Raw genomic sequence first — 18,458 nt, 5'->3', positions numbered from 1 at the left:
TCTCCTTACTGACTCCTTCCCTGACTGAGCTCAGTTGGCAGTGTGCTATTTTCTCAGCTACCTGCTAATTTGCTTCACACCACGGGAAGAGTGGAGAATTAAATTGTACTGTATTTCTATGAAATGCCTGTTGCCTTTACAAAATAAAAGTGTTTAAAATGCTTAATGAAAAAGTAAAAAAAAACTTACAGCTTACACAAAGATTATAAAGCTGATCACAAGGAAAATCACCAGTTTTTTATGGGTTTTAAAATCATGCAAGATCTGTTTTAGGAATACAAGTTATTTTTTCTTATTTTTTATTTTCTTTAAAATGAAAAGAATCAGTTGCCCATCACATCACACAATATTATGTTACATTTTTTATTTTTTTGAGACACTAGAAGGCTTAAACTGATGCATAAAAAATATAGCATAATATCCTCTCACGTTATGAAGTCACTTGCACATGGGATCCGCTTTATTCAGGCTAAGGTTTCTAAAAATGCAACCAGGTACTAGATATTGTTTAAATAAAAGCTGTGATTTTTTTCACAAATTGCAATCTTCAAACCTGTAGGTTGCAGGCTCTGTGGTATTCACATTTTTATTTCATTATTAAAATCACTTAACATTGAATATGTTATAATATATAAAAAAACATGTTAATATAGTGTACATATTATTTACTATTTTTTTTAAAGTATTTGTTAAAAGAAAAACTGCCCTAAGCAGGTATTGAACTTGAATAAACAGAACCCCTATAGGCAAACCTGCCGTACCACGGGCTGCTCGAAAACACAGCTAAGACAAAAAGCTTAAAATGTTTTGTAAGTAATCATGCATGAATGAGTCAAAATAAAAATAAAACATGTTTACTAAGAAAGTGAATTAAAGTAATACTACCAGCTATATAAATACATATATTTAGATCCTTAAATTAATATCGCTATTAATTTCTTTGGATAAGTGATTCCATATCATATTCTCTATTTAGCAGATTCTAAAGAGTATGAGTTTTTTTTACTGCGATATCGCGCTATAAGTATTCATAGAAAAGGTTAAAACATGGAATACAGAGGTTTCAAAAATTAAACAGAGGTCTGGAACACCCTGTCTGAAAAATAAATGTTTAATAAATTGAAGTTTGTGAAAACATTGACAATTAACCCCAAAATACAATTTTAAAATACAAGCAGTTTGCAATTATTAGTTGTAATTAATAAATCACTTAACTTTGAATGTGTTGTGATATTTAGAAATACCAACAAATACATTATAGTGTCAATAATATTTACTATTTTAAATTTGCAAAGAAATGTTTATTTGTTAAAAGAAAACTCATGGCGAGAGCTGGGTTTGAAATCTGGACCTCAAGCATACAAGTCACAAACCAAGCCATTACACCAACATGCCACTTGATAACTTAAGCTATAAGGTTTAAGGTTAGGCGAAAAGTTTCCAAGTAATCGTGGGTGAATGGATCAAATCGATGCAGATGTTTACAAAGAAAGTGTAATACTGGAATAATTTGAGCTATATGCATATCATTATATTGTTATTAATTTCTTTAGATACACGATTCCATATTATATTCCGTATTAATCAAATTCTAAAAATGTCAATATAGTGTCCATAATATTTACTATTTTAGTTTTTCAAAGACATTTTTATTTGTTAAAAGAAAACTCATAGCGACAGCGGGGATTGAACACCCGACTTACAGTAGAGTATATCATTATTCATTTCTTTAGATATGTGATTCAATATTATATTCCCTATCAAATTCTAAAAAGTATGCTCTTGTTTACAGCTATAACGAGCGTATTTGCAGAAAAGGCTTAAACAAAGTATTTATACTTAATATAGTCAGAATTAGCACGTAAAAACTTTTCCAAAATAACCACATGTAACCAAATGAAAGACTTTGAAGATTAAAATGTTTAGGACGAAAGTGGAATACTGGTGTGTATTTTCTATTTAAACTACCAAATCCAGCCATATACAGTTTACATAATATGTTTATGTTCCTAAATTAATATTGTTTATGACCTTCAGTCACATTATGCTCCTCTTCTTTATATGCTCAGCTAATAAAATGACCCTTTAGTTGTAAAATTCCATATAAATATTCAACACTAAGCGGAATAAAACATGCACAGTAAAGAAATTATATGATTAAATCTTTTCACTAACAACCAATGCACCACGAGTGACCCTGTCGGTCATTTTGGCCAGCCAATCACGTGCAACGGTACAACGCAGTGATCTGTGGGTATTTGCGTGCAGTACGGGGTAGTACCGTGCATTTTGAATGGCTGCATCTGTACACAACACACTAAATTTATACCCTGGATCCATACCCTGTTTTTGGAATTGGGGTGGGTACAAGGAGATTCCAGGGTGTTGAGGAGCCTGACAGCCTGTGGGAAGAAGCTGTTACAGACTTTGGTTGAGCTAGCCTGTACACTGCGATATCTTTTCCCAGATGGTAGGAGGGCAAAGAGTTTATGGGAGGGGTCGGAGGGGTCATCTACTATACTGGAGGCCCTGTGTAAGCAACGTTTGTGATATGTGACAGAAATGGAAGGGAGGAAGGGTCCAATGATCTTTTCAGCTGTTTCCACAATTCGTTGCAGGGTCTTGCGGTCTGAAGTGTTGCAATTCCCACACCATACAGTGAAACAGCTGGTCAAGGTGCTCTCAATGGTGCTTCTGTAGAAAGTGGTAAGAATGGGCTAGGAAGGTTTGGCCTCCTCAGTCGCAGCAGATAGTCACTGCTGTGCTTTCTTGGCTAGGCAGTTGGTATGGAGGGGCCAAGTGAGGTAATCTGTAATGTGTACACTGAGAAACATGGTTCTTCTAACTGTCTCCACAGGGGAGCCATTGATGTACAGTGGGGATGATCAGCGTGGGCCCTCCTGAAGTCAATGATTATCTATTTTGTTTTGTTTACATTAAGAGATGGGTTGTTGTTTGTGCTCCAGTCCAATAGTTGCTCCACCTCCTCTCTGTATGGTGACTCATCATTGTTGCTAATGAGGCCCACCATTGTCATGCCATCAACAAACTTGATGATGCAGTTTAAACTGTGCTTGACAGTCCAGTCATGAGTCATCAATGTGAACAGCAGTGGACTGAGAACATAGCCCTGGAGGGTTCTGGTGCTCATTGTGATGGTGTTGGAGATGTTATTACCGATCTGGACTGTCTGAAGTCTCTCGATCAGAATCCAGAGTCCAGATTTCAGTTACAGAGGGAGGCGTTAAGGTTCAGCAAGCTCAATTTTCCTGTCACATTCTGGGGGATGATTGTATTATATGCTGAACTGAAGTCAATGAACAGCATTCTTACATAAGAGTCTTTCTTATCCAGGTGGGACAGGGCCAGGTAAAGGCATAGACGTTGTTCAGCACATCTGGGAGGGAGGCATCACCGTCAGTGACACGCAGGGTAGTCCTGTAATCAGTAATGGTCCGGATGCCCTGCCACATGCGCTGCCTGTCTCTTGTGTCCAGGAAGTGGCTATGGATGTTTGTGCATAGATGCGATTTGCCTCTCTGATGGCACAGGACAGTTTGGCCCTCTCACTCCTGAGGGCTGCCTTGTCACTTGATCTGAATGCAGCATCACAGGTTCTTAGCAGTGTGTTGACCTCTGCAGTCAACCATGGCTTCTGGTTGGCCTGTGTGATGGTGGATTTAGAGACAGTGATGTCATCTATACACTTACTGATTTAACCAGTCACAGGTGCTGCATACACCTGTTGAAGAGATGCTCATAAGTAGCAGCTTCTCACATTTGAGCAGCAGTCTGTATGCTGGGATTAGCATAACAGGGATGTGGTCAGAGGAGCCCAGGTGGGGGTGGGGAACAGCCTTGTACTGCTTCATGGATGTTTGTATAAACTAAGTCTAGTGTGTTTACTCCCCTGGGTGCAAAGTTAACATACTGATAAAATTTAGGGAGAACTGACTTAAGATCCGTGTGATTGAAGTCGCCGCCAACAATGACAAAGTTGTCAGGACGAACAGTTTTCAGATCATTTGCAGATCCCTTTACAGGACTCGCAGTACCTTTTTTAGTCAGCACTGGGCGGGATGTACACAGCCACAATAATAACCGTAGTAATTTCCCTTGGTGAATAGTAGGGCAGACACTTCACTGTAATAAATTCCACTAGTGGTGAGCAGTAACTAGAGACTACTGCAGCACTGTATAAACAAACCACCTCCGTGAGACTTACTGGTCTCTGAAATTTTCCAGTCCACGCGGAAGGAAGTCTGTCCATCTATCTGAATGGCCGTATCCAGAATATTGTCCTTTAGCCATGTTTCAGTAAAAATAGGCCCAAGTTCTAGGAATGCCCAAGTTCTGGGATAGTATCACAACTCAACCTGACATTAGTGGGGGGTGTTAAAATGGCAGTTCAAGTACTCTATTTGAATCTAGCAATTGTTTTGGAAGCATAAAATACTACTAACTATAGTGCAAGCAACCCAAAAACATATATATGATTAGAGAAAAGACTGGGAGAATTGATGCCCCCTGCCACTAGATGGAAAAAGGACAGCCAACGAAGAGCTAGACAGAGCTTGTGGGAGACATTACTAGAACCTTTGGTTCTGCTAACTTACTGAGTAATTCATATTAGTTGTGGAACCTAATAAACACTCTGAGACTTAATCAAATTTAACAGTATAATCGCTATGTAGAAGACAGAGGTCTGCAGACATAGTAAAATGTATACCCAAAATATTTTCAATGACAGAGTGCACATTACTCCAGTAGTGTTAAATTTTCTCACACTGCCAGAAAAGGTGAATAAATGTACCTACAGATGCAGCCATTCAAAGTGCACGGCACAGACACGTACCGGAGGTAATTGGCTACGGCCTCGTGCATCGTGACGCGCGATAACGCAAAATACCACAGTATGTGATTGGTTGACTGACAGGGGCACTCGTGGTGCGTTGGTCGGTCATAGAAAGATTTAAATGTCTTTACTGTGCCCGTTTTAGTATTGAATATTTATATGGAATTTTACCACTGAAGGGAAATCTTAGTAGCTGAGCATAAAAAGAATAGGAGCATAACGCATGTGAAGGCCATAAATGATATTACATACAGTATTACAGTATATGGCTTGTCTCTGTACTTTAAAGAAAAAATACACACCAGTATTCCATTTCTCCCTAAACATTTTAAGCATCGAAGTCTTTAACGTGAAATAGCGTGTAAAAAAGTGGTAGTTTTAAGCTTTTCTGCTAATATAATATGGAATCTCGTATCTAAAGAAATTAATAACGATACAATTATATTAGTGTACTGTGACAGGGCTGTGTAGGGCTGTTTCGCCTCTTTTCATGTGTCTTCCCCAGTAGCCTACTGGTTTATGTGCCTGATTAGTAACCCACAGATTGTGTGTTCAAATCCAGCTGGTGCCGTGACTTTGCTTTTAACAAACATTTCTTTGAAAAAATAGAATAGTAATATTATGGACAATTAATTGAGTTTTTATATTTCTAAATATCACAACATGATCAAATTTAAGTCATTTTTAATAACAACAAATAGTCACCTTCTTTCCTTCTGACAACTGTCCCTGCTTCTGCTTCCTGCGTCTATTGTGTGTTTTTTTAAAATACATTTTAGAAAAGTGTAATCTATACTAAAAAGCTGTACACAACCTGCTATATAGATACATATTGTAATACTTTCGGGTTTGGATAGGACGGACACAATAACTCAGCCTTAGATAGAGTTAAAGCAAGTAAAAGCCTTTATTTTTCTTCTCCGTCACTACCTGCCAGCCTGGCTCTCCCGCACACCCGACCAGAGACACACAGCCCCCACCAGGCAACAGCGCAAGAGAGAGAGAGAGAGAGAGAGAGAGAGAGAGAAACACCCAGGGGTGCAGAAGCAGAATCCTCAAGAGATCAACAAAGACAACAGAAAAATATATGTGTACTGTATATGATACTGTCCATGGGAATCCAAGCTTTTTTTTCTCTATGCTAAGTAGTCTTTAATATTTCTTCATTAAACAGTGAAGTCAAAATTCCGGGATGTGCCTATGTACGCTGGGCAAACGTTCCGAGGTAAAATTCTTCCAGCACGGGGGTACCTTTAAAACGGAGACGACGGCACCGAAATTTTTTGGTGTGCCCTCTCTTTAAAGCCCTGGCCAAATATGAAGACAGTACGTAGTTATAATTCAAACTGAATTAAAAACTACACATCCCAGTTACCATGGTGGTGCTTGTGATCATTGCTTTTAACCAATGAAACAGGGCGAAAAATCAAACACATGACTTTGGGGCTGAGTTTCGAAAGCTTAACCTATCAGCAAGACAGCAAAGACATTTTTCCAAGAAAGTTTAGCCTTTGTCACTAATGAAACCACTAAATAAAGACATTCATATAGAAATGGACAATTAATTGACTTTTATATTTCTAAATATCACAACATGTTCGAATCCAAGTCATTTTTAATAACAATGGGTAAACTGGGTAAACTATCACAAAGCTTTAGAGAACTTAACATTTTTATTATCAACAAATTGTAATTACCACGTTTACATTGGGGTTATTAATTTTTCACTTGAGTGTATGGAGGATTGTGAGACCTCTTAGGCTGCACAAACAATTGTTTACATTTTTATTAAGAAATGGAGGCTGTATGCGTTACAATATAACATTTACTGTCAAACTTTAAATCAACAATTGATTTAAAGACGATCTGTCAAAGTGCAATGAAATACAATTTAAACTGTATTACAGCAGCACAATGTGCTTTTTCATCGTGTGTCTCTTTCTGGTCGGGGCGCAGGAGAGCTCGCTAGCAGGTGGTGACAGAAAGAAATAAAATAAAGGCAGGTTTTAACTCCGCAAGTCACACACCAATACTTCATTTCTTCCTAAACATTTTAAGCACCAAAGTCTTTCATGTGTTTTTCATCACTCTCTGCGGGAGTGCTGGCTGTGACGAATTAAACCGGTTTCACAGGTATTTTCAAGTGGTCGAGTCTTCAGCCGGAGGGGGGAACAAGCTGCCCAGCCGTGTGGAATGCTACAGAACCCTAAACAGACAATACACACTAGCCGAATATTTGACCAAGATATCCAGACACAGCCGTTTAAGCTCCACCAGTAAAACTCAAAGTATTACGCTGGTCCACACTATTTGCAACTGTCATTTTAAATGAAAATACTTTATTTTTCATCAACAAAAAGTAACACCCACTACAGCATTTCGTTGATCTAACTAACAAGGATGGGACATTAGCTAGCCAATATGAAAAAGGAATAACTTTTTAATTTCTTTAGCACATTTATTTGAACATTTCCATCGATTGTACAAGCACTGAAAAACTGTTTAATCCCTAGTTTGTCAGGAATTTTCTTTTACAATAACAGAGAGAAAAACTCCCTTGCTTTTAACAGAGCATTTCATAATTTCTAACAATGAAAATTATTTAAACTGCGACACTTTTATCATTCAACGACAGCTCAAAATATCACAAGGATCCTCAAGAGATCAACAAAGACAACAGAAAAAGATATGTGTATAAGATACTGTCCATGGGAGTCCAAGCTTTTTTATCTATGCTAAGTAGTCTTTAATATTTCTTCATTACACAGTGAAGTCAAAATTCCGGGATGGGCTTATGTACGCTGGGAAAACGTTCTGAGGTAAAATTCTTCCAGCACAGAGGTACCTTTAAAGTGGAGACGACAGCACCTAAATTTTTTGGCATGCATAAAAAACAGCAAATCTGTCAGTAAGCCCTAAATGAATTAATAGCAAACATGGTTTACATAAAATACATTTTTCAAAGAAAGTTTAGCCTTTGTCACTAATGAAACCACTAAATAAAGACATAAATATAGAAATCTTTTTTTAAAATTTTTAAAAGATTTTTAAAATACATGACATTGCTAAAACGGATTTAAAAATAAAAACGATTACAAACACCAGCGGAGAGAGAGAGTGCTTACTTTGTCAGCACCCGGACAAAAATACAATGCTTTTATTCATTCTTAATCAGATGGTGAGAGTAAAGGGGGAGCGATAAGGTTGAAGGTGAGGAAAAAGATTCCATTCCCCCCACGGAAAGACAGACACATGTTTTAACAGTTTAGAAGTCCCCTAGATAAAACATCAACTTTATTGAAAGTATTAATGGTTTTTAATTACCGTACTCTTATGGAACATGCCACCAGCCATCTGCATGAACAAGCAAATTGTGCTGCTGTAATAGTTTAAATTAATTAAAAGTCTAAACAGTATCAGCTTATTTATGGGTTGTAATTTAAAAAAAAAGTCAAAAACCGCACTCAAAATGCAATTTAGCGGTTTCTGGCAAGAGGAGACACCCAAATTAATAATGTAACATGCCAGTGTTTGTGCATGAATACGGTTATACTGCTATTTCCTTAGATACGCGATTCCATGTTTTTTTTTTTTTAATCCCCGGTGGAACCGGGCATCCATAAGAATCAAGTAATAGGTTTATTCCATGCTGAAAAAAAGAAGAAAGAAACACATTCCATAAGAATCAGCACTTTTATATAGCGCCTTTAAAGGTGGCTTCTCAAAATGCTTTACAGGATATAAACAACAATAACAACAACAACAATAATGTATTTCATTGCACTTTGACAGATTGTCCTTAAATTGATTGTTGATTTAAAGTTTGACAGTAACACTAACCCTATTTTATTTTTTCAAAGAAATGTTTGTTAAAAAAAAAATAATGGCTCCTCCTGGATTCAAACACCCAACGTGTGTCGATACAGTAAGTCGGGAACCTAACCCACAGCACCACTTGCAAGGTCACATGAGGAGTGTTGAAAAAGCCCTACAGAAACATTATCAACAGACACTGTACAGCGTGTACTATTCTTGTGTTGAGGTACATGAATATAATTATATCGTTATTAATTTCTTTAGATACGTGATTCCATATTATATTCCCTTTTAATCAAACTCTAAAAGTATGCTTGTTGACACATCAGTTAAAGACTTCGATGCTTAAAATGTTTAGGGAAAAATGTAATACTGGTGTGTATTTTTTCTTTAAAGTACCAAGACCAGCCATATACTGTATGTTTTTGTTCCAAAATTAATATCGTTTATGGCCTTCACACGCGTTACAGTATGCTCTTATTCTTTGTATGCTCAGCTACTAAGATTTTCCTTCAGTGGTAAAATTCCATATAAATATTCAATACTAAAACGGGCACAGTAAAGACATTAAATATACATACTGTATACAGTACAGTTTGCATACAGTAATACGTTTATGTTCCTAAATCAATCTCTTTTATAAGCATGTGAAAGGCATGGTGAATTGGAGATTCTCAAAAATGACTGTACTTTGCATGATTGGAAACAAATGCGTGATTGTGAAATGCTGTGGTGTTACTTTTACAAAGAAGGTCAATGAAAAAAAGAATGTGGACCAGGGCAATACTTTGAGTTAACAGCTTGTCCAAGGTCATTCATTATTAATACTATTAGTAATATCTTCGTTAATGACTTTGATGGTGACAGCTCAAACAAGAGAGGTTGAGCTTTATTAGCTCCATCTTGCGGATATTCCAGATACTATTATTTTACTTGTGGTACCATGTGGTATTATGAGGTACTATACGAGAATTTACAGTAACTCGCGGTAGGCTGCGTCATGCGCACCATAAAATAATGCGGTATCGCTTGCTTGTTTTGAATGGCTGCATCTGTATAGTATTTAACTGCAGGATTCAGCACTCTCCATATATCCACACAACCAGTGTCTGTACAGAGTTTTAAGATTGGATGCTGATCTACAATTTAAAACAATGGCGGTTGAGGATTTGTCTAAATTTTGATCTAGAATGCAGTTAAAGTTTAACAATGCTGGTTAGGAGCATAAATATTGAGGATAGTAATGTGCTGTCCTAATATATAACCTGATATTAAAACAAATCTGCCTTCTAAATCATTAACCTGTTGCTCTAAAATAAATGGAATTTATGAGGATTGCTGTGCCTCTCTTATGTGAACTAAAAGAAGAAAAGTAAACCTGCTCTCCCCAGTCTCTTTTAAGTTTTAGGTGGTCACTATCTGTTAGGTTCGTTTTTTGAAGCATAGTAATATTTGCGCTTTCTTTTAAAAAAAAGTCAGTATTTTCTTCTGTTTAATAACATGCCCTATGCCGTTAACATTCCACGTAATAAACTTAAATGAACTTGTCATTCACAATTATGGAAAAGTCTTAAACACTCTGATACCTTACGCTATACATTAAAAAAAATTCAATGATGCTGCAAACCTGAGAGAAAAATAAATCGATAAAAAGAAACAAGAAAGAATTACCCCCCAACCTGAGCCCCATCCCCAAACAACCGGGCACAAACAATCTGAACAGGTCACTAAACCCGATCAGTAAAGAAATCAATAGAGATGTGAACAGTGAACACATCAGAATATCTGTAGCAAAAGCAGAACCTGCTCCTACCTAACATGAAAAAATAAAAGTGTAAAACAAAACTCGACCCGAAATAACACACTAAATAATAAAATACTTGAGTAATACCAAAATAACTCCATAATAATAAGTAATAATGATGATAATAATAATACTATCAAATTAGGACGATTACCTGCATATGACATTTTTTTTAAAAAATAGAAAAGATTAATACAGCTAATTATGGTGTAGTACTTAAGATCTTTTCAAGTCTATACTATTACAATTTTCTCTGATTGAATGACAGTGAACGTAAACGGGCCTAAAGTCCAATTTAATTTCTCCGTATACCTTATTCCACCGATTCCAAAAAGTAATACGAAGTATTAGTCTTTGATACTGTCCAAAAATTCCTTCACAGAAGCGGGCGAGGAAAAGAGATGTAGTTTTCCATTATGAATACAGCGCAGTCTGGCCGGGTTAGCAAATCCTCTAAACATATTCCTGTTGGGAAGGGATTTCCTCACTACATTAAACTCCCATCATTTATAATAATAATAATAATTGCTTACACTTATATAGCGCGTTTCTGGACACTCCACTCAAAGCGCTTTACAGGTAATGGGGACTCCCCTCTACCACCACCAATGTGCAGCATCCACCTGGATGATGCGATGGCAGCCATAGTGCACCAGAACGCTCACCACAAATCAGCTATCAGGGGGGAGGAGAGCAGAGAGTAATGAAGCCAAATCCTAGTTGGGGATTATTAGGAGGCCATGATTGGTAAGGGCCAATGGGAAATTTGGCCAGGACACCGGGGTTACACCCCTACTCTTTTCGAGAGACGCCCTTGGATTTTTAATGACCACAGAGAGTCAGGATCTCGGTTTTACGTCTCATCCAAAGGACAGCGCCTGTTTAGTATAGTGTCCCTGTTGCTATACTGGGGCATTAGGACCTACATAGACCACAAGGTGAGCACCCCCTGCTGGCCCCACTAACACCTCTTCCAGCAGCAACCTTAGTTTTTCCCAGGAGGTTTCCCATCGAGGTACTGACCAGGCTCACACCTGCTTAGCTTCAGTGGGTTGCAAGTTGTGAGTTGCAGGGTGATATGGCTGCTGGCCATTTCTTCATGACCTCTGCTGAGAGGCCCTGGAAGAAAAAGAGCCAACTCCCGTTGTAGGAGATATTGTTTTTCTTCAGCACAGCCCGGAGAATCTCCTCTTTGTTGGGGAAACGGAGGAATTGCACTAAAACAGTTCTAGGCTGGTCATCAAGGCCGGAAACAGGACCAGGTGTACTATAGGCCAGTTCAAAGTCTATAATGTTTTCCAAGGGAAAATCTATCCATTTCGGTAGCATTGACTGGAGGAAATTTACAAACGGTGTAGAACCCTCCAAGCTCTCCGGCAGGCCCACAATTTTCATGTTTTTGCACCAACCCCTGTTTTCCAGATTATCAATTTTAGTTTGAATCTTGTCAATTTACTATTTCAAATAATTCATCTGGTTTTCATGCATTTTTACAGCATCTTCCATAGTGGAGATCTGATTTTTAGCTTCCGCCATCCGCGCCTACGTAGAGCTAACTCACTATGTTAAATTAGTTAGGGGCCCATGCAGTGAGCTGATTGAAACAGCAATTGAGTCACGTCGACTATCGATAGTGTCTAAATGTGAACCGACAGCCCTAATCTCAGTGAGTACTGGGTCCGTTTGGGTGGCAGGTTGCGGTGGGCTTTCCTCAGAGTGGAAATTGTTGTCCTTCTGTTCTCTTTTTTTAGGTACTCCTGTGTGCTCGTGCGCTTGAAAAAACTGGAAGTCTTGCACCTCCTGCTTCCCTGACATATTAGAAAAATGTATCAGTGGTGAAATTAATAATAGAAAAAAAAACGGATATCTTTTAATAAAATAAAGAAAAGGTGGACCGGATCTCAAACTCAAGAAGCCATCTTACTTCACGTGACACCCCCCGTTTTGTGATATTTGACTTTGCTTTGTGACGTACCATCCCCTATTTTCTGTATGGACATTTTACATGACCTGAGTATAGGAGAGCATTGCATTCCTGGATATGCTTCAAACCCTTAAAGTGGGAATGACAGCTGCTGAGGATGATTCAAACATAAAATGGGGAAAATAATTAGTTTTGTGCTTATTGAGCCATACTGAGGAAAATCTGAAAACGGCTAAAGTAATTGTTCATCAACTGAATAATACTGCTAGGCTGCTGAACACACTTATGCAAAATCCAAAAGGGGGAATCTTTACTGGAACATGGAGGGACTGGTTCGTGTGGGGAATGTTGGGATTTTGTGTACTGATATGCCTGTATCTCTCATTTTCTGCATGCTGAGTCAAAGCCACATTGAAGGAACAGACCAGGAGGCTGCATTAGGAATAACACGAGCAGTAGGAGTGATAGACTCAGCTTGTCCTGCACAGCAACTGCAGTTCATCTGGGAGTAGGTGCCTCTGTCATCCTCCAACTCCTGAGAATTGGTAGACTTCCTCATTCCAGGGGGTAGACGCGGCACTGGGTGAAGAAGGCTAAAAGCATCTGCACCCAGGCTGGGGGCAACTGAAACATTATGATTTTATCCATAAAATTATATCTAACTGTGCTAAATATAATATCTAACAAAGTTGTAATCAAAGTATAACTAACAGGCCTATGTCCTCTATGTAACCTAGCTGTTCACTAGAAGCATCAATGACCTTATAAAAGTGCTTATGTTGAACTTTTTCAGTTGTATATAGTCTGCTAACAGTAACAAACTGAGTGGCTGACAGGGGGAGAAAGGGAGGACAGAAAGTCATCCAACGTGTTTCAATCAAAGGATGAGTACATGCAATAAAATGAGGAAAGAACCAATTTATGGTTTTGCTAGACTTCTTTGTACCTGGTTATAAAGAGAGCCTAGTTAGGACAAAAACATTCCTTTCTCTCATACTGCTATACTCAAGGTCAGCCTTGCCCCTTGTCTTCAATGTCTTTAGAATTAAAATTCTAAAATAAATACAGACACTATGATTATTTGACTTGGAGCATTACTGATTTGGGGAACATGTTAAGACGAGACCTACAGAGATATCTGACATGTAATAGAACAAGCAGCACAACCTTCAATGACAATTCAGTTGAGACCTTTAGGGTGCCTTTGCACTTGGATGGGAGTTTAATTCAGGTATCATTTAAAGCCTAAACATGAATCTTTGAAAAGGATTGTCAGTCATGGAGAATTAATGACAATAAATAGTTGCTGATTTATTTGTGTACTTATCAAACACAAAAATCACTTGAACCCTTGTCTCATGAGACCTTTACATGATCTGTCAAGTTCAAAATAATTGTCATTTATTTTGGTATCTACTGGATTCACCCAAGGACTGATAGTGAAAGGTGATTTCATTAAGGCAATGCATTCATGTATTTGTACTTTACTCTAGTAATGAATAATATTAAATCATTGTAATTTATGTTTCCTCAGGAAAACTGGTGAAAATGATCATTCTTCTTCTCAAACTCGTTCTATGTAGCAACAATAGGAAAGAAAAAACTAAAACTAAAATATGTTTATTGTATAAGTATTTATCTCCTATTATGTACCTAACCTGAATTAATTTAGAAGTCATACAGTTAGTTAAATTACTTTAGTGGTTCACATGTTGTATTCAAAATAAATACAACTGTATCTGTAAGCTCCACAGTCAAGTAGTACTCAAACATTCAATAACGAACCCATACTTATTCAATCAACATTTATTTTTTTATTTATTTTATTTTGCTTTTTTTGTTTTTGACATTCTTTTAAACACATTAAAATGTTCATTTTGGACATTCATGTTTTTATTAGAAATATTCACTTTAAAATGTTTTATTTGTATTATTTTTAATTATTTCATTATCTATCACCAAATCCTTAAAAATGTTTTTCAAAGTATAATTCTTATGTTTTTCTATGTTATTATTTTTATTATTATTATTATTATTATTATTATTATTATTAATAATAATAATAATAATATTAATAATAATAATTCAGTAAATACATAAATGTATTGAAGTGTTTGTTGTTGGTAGAATTCCAAAATGTTCATTAGGTATAAAAAAGGCCATATGGTACATGTTGGCATTGCCACTGCTCATCTAACATATGGCAAAATGCAATGAGCTGAAAAATTATATGTAAACATGATCCTTTATATTCTTTCTTCTAACCCCTTTACTTTTATCCATTTACTGGCATTTACTGTTTTCTGTAGGAATTATTATTTTCAATCAATATGGCTAATATATTAAAGGAAAAATGCAATAATTTATTCAGAGAATGTAACAGCTATCCCTTCTGCAAGAGAAAAAAGGAACAAATAATTCAATTATTTTTGGTAGATACAATTTTGAGCATTTTAATATAGGTCTACAATTAATTTAATGAAAACTGCTATTGACTTCCTTCTCTTGACTTGTAACTGGAAGCAGCAAGAGCAAAAGTACAGTTTACATAAAGCATTGTAAACTAAATAGTAATGCAACACAATATTTGTAAAATAAAAGGGAAGCAACATTAGTATTCTAGGAATAACTGCTTTGTCAATTAATAAAAAAAAATATTTAATCCTAATAATTTTTCTGATCACAATGTGGAAATGTTAGATTGAGCCTCAGGGAACAAAGAATGAAAAATATTTCACTCATGATGCCGTTTTCAAATGACAGCATAATATGTTATGGATCATTTGATTTTTTGTGAAAACACCCTTCACTGCCCAAAAAGCATATGCTGCTAACGGCATTTGTTGCAGTCCTTTTTATATGACAGCTGGCAAGTAGCAAATGCCAGTAAAAACACAAAATGTCAGAAAAAAACTTTACCAATAAAAGTGTATGTAGATAGGGAATAAATTATTTAACCCCTAAAGCCCGTGAAATTGACATGTCTAATTTCAGTTTCACTGCTTATTGTTTCTTGCCTTGTAGTATGTTGGAGGTATCATAATTTTATTTATATTTTAAACTAGGTGGGTGGTCTTGGTGTTGTGGGTAGGAGTAAATATCATTTATGGGGTAGCAAATGCCACATTCATTAATTTAATTTTCATTTGAATTTTAATCAACATTTGAATACTGAGAGTAAAGAAAAGCAGTTCCAATGGTCATCTTGACCAACAGACCAAGAATCTACAGGATGCTCACAGAGAGTAACGGCATTTAAAGATGTCCCTAAACAGAAATTACAAGTGATATTTTTACACGTATATTTGCTTTTAAATAATTAAAATCCACTATGTATAATATATTTTTATAATTATAATCCAAAATATTTATAAATATGTTTTTTGCTACCTTTTTCTAAGCTAGCTAAGCAACTGATATTTTAAATTAAGCTTGTAATATAAACAAGATATATGATGTGCCTATTACACTCTACAGCTGCAAACGTGAGAATTTATTTGTTTTTGAAAACGAATGTGTTGCCAAAAGCATACAGTATACAATTATCACAACATTTCCAGTACATAAATACAGTATATATGTTATACTGTTTATACTGTATACAGTATATTTTACACAATATTTACTACAGGATTATTGGACATTTAAAGATGCAGCCATTCAAAATGAGCGGGGTATGCTGCGGTACAATGCGGTGGGCGTCACATCAAAAAACATCTGAACGAGTCACTTCGCGTTACACTACGTTCTAGCGTATGCAAATTCGATTATGTTAATAGTATCCGGAATCACCTTGTAAAACCCCCAGATGGAGCTAATAAAGCTCAACCTCTCATGTACAGCATTTAAACTGTCACCAGAAAACAGCAGGTTTCGAATCCTGATCACTGCTGAGGGACAATCTTTATTCAATTAAGAATTTAAGTTGTATGCTCTTTAGACTTCTAAATTTAAACTGTGTATTACAGTATATTAATCATTATACATTGAAAAGTTGGTATAATTTATGAAAGCAAGATTGCTCAGTTGGACAAAAGTACACAACCTACCAACTTTATCATAAATATTTTAATTATGCAGAAATATTTTATGCATCAAAGTCTTTACCAAAGATATTACTAATAGTATTTATATTGAATGACCTAGGACTTTATTTTTTCATTGACAAAAGGTAACACCACAGCATTTAGTTGATCTTATCACGTATAAGTTTCCAATCATACAAAGAATCTCAGATTCACCATGCATTTCACGTGCTCATAAACGATATTAATTTAGGAACATATACATATTATGTAAACTGTATATTGCTGGTATTGGTAGTTTAAAGAAATAATACAAACCAGTATTCTATTTCTCCCTAAACATTATAAGCATCAAAGTCTTACATGTGGTTATTTCGGAAACATTTTTACGTGCTCCTTGTGACCATATTACTGTACATTTATATACTTTGTGAGAAAAGTGATAGTTTTAACCTTTTTTGCGAATACGCCCATTATCAGAGTAAACAAAAGCATACTTTTAGAATTAGATTAATAGGGTATATAGTATGGAATCGCATATCTAAAGAAATTAATAATGATGTGATTATATTAATGTACTGTAGCACAAACAGTATTTAAAACTTTCTATTGATATCTGTACAGTTTTTTCAGTGCTTGATACATCACTGCATTTGTGGTGTGATTGCTTAAGTAACTGACTTATAAGGCTGAGGGCGGATGTTCAAATCCAGCTATTGCGAAGAGTTTTCTTTTAACAAATAAACATTTCTTTGAAAAACTAAGATTGCAAATTTCTAAATATTTCTAAGTATCACAACATGTTCGAAGCTAAGTCATTTATTAATAACAATGCATAATTTCAAACTGCTACTGATATTATTACTGACAATAAATATCATCGACACTATATTGAATTTGTTGGTCTTTCTAAATATCACAAAACGTTAGGAGGACATTAGCTAGCCAATATGATAAATACAGGGGAAAAAAGCAATTGGGAAAAAAAGACCTGTTGATCTGTTCTACATACCAGGAAGAGAACAGAATATGATTTTTTCTGTTTGAAACTTGTGTTGTCTTTATGAAATTCATGTATTTTAAACTCTTAATTAAGAAGAAAAAAACTTGCGGCATACACAAACATTCTAAGCTGATCACGAGGAAGAAAGATCACCCATTTTTGCTAGCGTGGTGACATCACCGCTGTAGCGGCGAGGCTTAATAATAATGCAGAATTAAGTGTTTCTGAGCTTCCCAAATGAGGCCCCATTTCTCTGTTCATCTCTGTGGTGCAGCCACAGAGAAACCATTCATGCAAGATGTTTTCTTTTGATAAGGACAGCTCCCAAAGGGGGATGCACTTAGCTAAGCCTGGCTATCATGATCAATGGTCACCCATTGGCGCCTATCTGTCTAGGGAGTGCCAGTTGGACATCTGGACTGCATTACTAAGTGTCAGGAGTAAGTGACTCATATCTCACCTTGATCAACCAATCAGGGACCGGTAGGGCCGAGTTACCCACGTGGGACTCTGATGCCCATGGAACTTTCAGCCAATCAATGAGCTGAAGTTCCTCCAGGTAAAAACAGGCAACACAGAGAGCCTGAGAGATTCAGATTCAACAAGATTCAGAAGGGATTCTGGAGAGGATTCTGTGGACTGTTCTAAAGGGAATTCAAAGGAGAATTCCAGGGCAGGACGGCCCAGGAGCAGAAGGCTCCCAAGGGCAGGACATCCTCGCAGCGCGCCTCCTGACCATCCTGAGACTCAGCCCGGACAACCACGGAACGGCCAGTGTGTCCGAGTGCCAGAACTTTCCTTTGTTCTAAGAGTCTAGAGTGGAGGTTGCCAGAGAGTAACCAGCAGCAGGCCTCGTGAACAGGTCGGAACTGTGGACAGCTGAATCACTATTCAGAACTAGCTCTTCATTAGGAACGAACCGGTCCTCTTCCTGACTTGCTGGGACCCACAGTCATCTTTTCTCCTGTGCACAAACTTTGCTAGTTAAAGTCAACACTAACTAGCCGGTCAGTGAGCATCAGCAGCGCACC

This window comes from Lepisosteus platostomus, chromosome 1, assembly GCF_059453375.1.
Source record: "Lepisosteus platostomus isolate fLepPlt1 chromosome 1, fLepPlt1.hap1, whole genome shotgun sequence".
Lineage (NCBI taxonomy): Eukaryota > Metazoa > Chordata > Actinopteri > Semionotiformes > Lepisosteidae > Lepisosteus > Lepisosteus platostomus.
The sequence above is the reverse complement of the archived record's forward strand: the minus strand, read 5'-3'. Positions refer to the sequence as shown.